Source organism: Sinocyclocheilus grahami, unplaced genomic scaffold, assembly GCF_001515645.1.
Source record: "Sinocyclocheilus grahami isolate Dianchi unplaced genomic scaffold, SAMN03320097.WGS_v1.1 scaffold215.1, whole genome shotgun sequence".
Taxonomy (NCBI): domain Eukaryota; kingdom Metazoa; phylum Chordata; class Actinopteri; order Cypriniformes; family Cyprinidae; genus Sinocyclocheilus; species Sinocyclocheilus grahami.
The window spans coordinates 1,666,703-1,666,931 of NW_015505394.1; the positions used below are offsets into that span (position 1 = coordinate 1,666,703).

General features: G+C 41.0%; 1 protein-coding gene across 1 annotated transcript in view; it reads right to left on the reverse strand.

Annotated features, from left to right (window-relative positions):
* The window catches only part of LOC107596198 (UPF0428 protein CXorf56 homolog), a 7,231-nt gene that overhangs the window by 568 nt on the left and 6,434 nt on the right, over positions 1-229 (reverse strand). The gene's annotated exons all lie outside the window — the stretch shown is intronic.

A 229-nucleotide genomic window follows, 5' to 3' on the forward strand; every position in this document is an offset into this window, starting at 1 on the left:
GCATAAAAAAGATCTTCAAACTTACAAATCTCAAAGTCCACTCCAGAGGGAGATATTTCGTATTTAAAAAATCCCTTTTCAAGTACTACAACGAACAGCTCGTTTGGACTACAGCGTTTGTTTTCCGGGTTTTGTGATATCACAAAGCGGCTCATTAGAATATCATTAAAATAATTCCCGTCTACGGAAATTCGAATGGTTGGGGGGTGGAGAGGGACGAGGTCGTGGC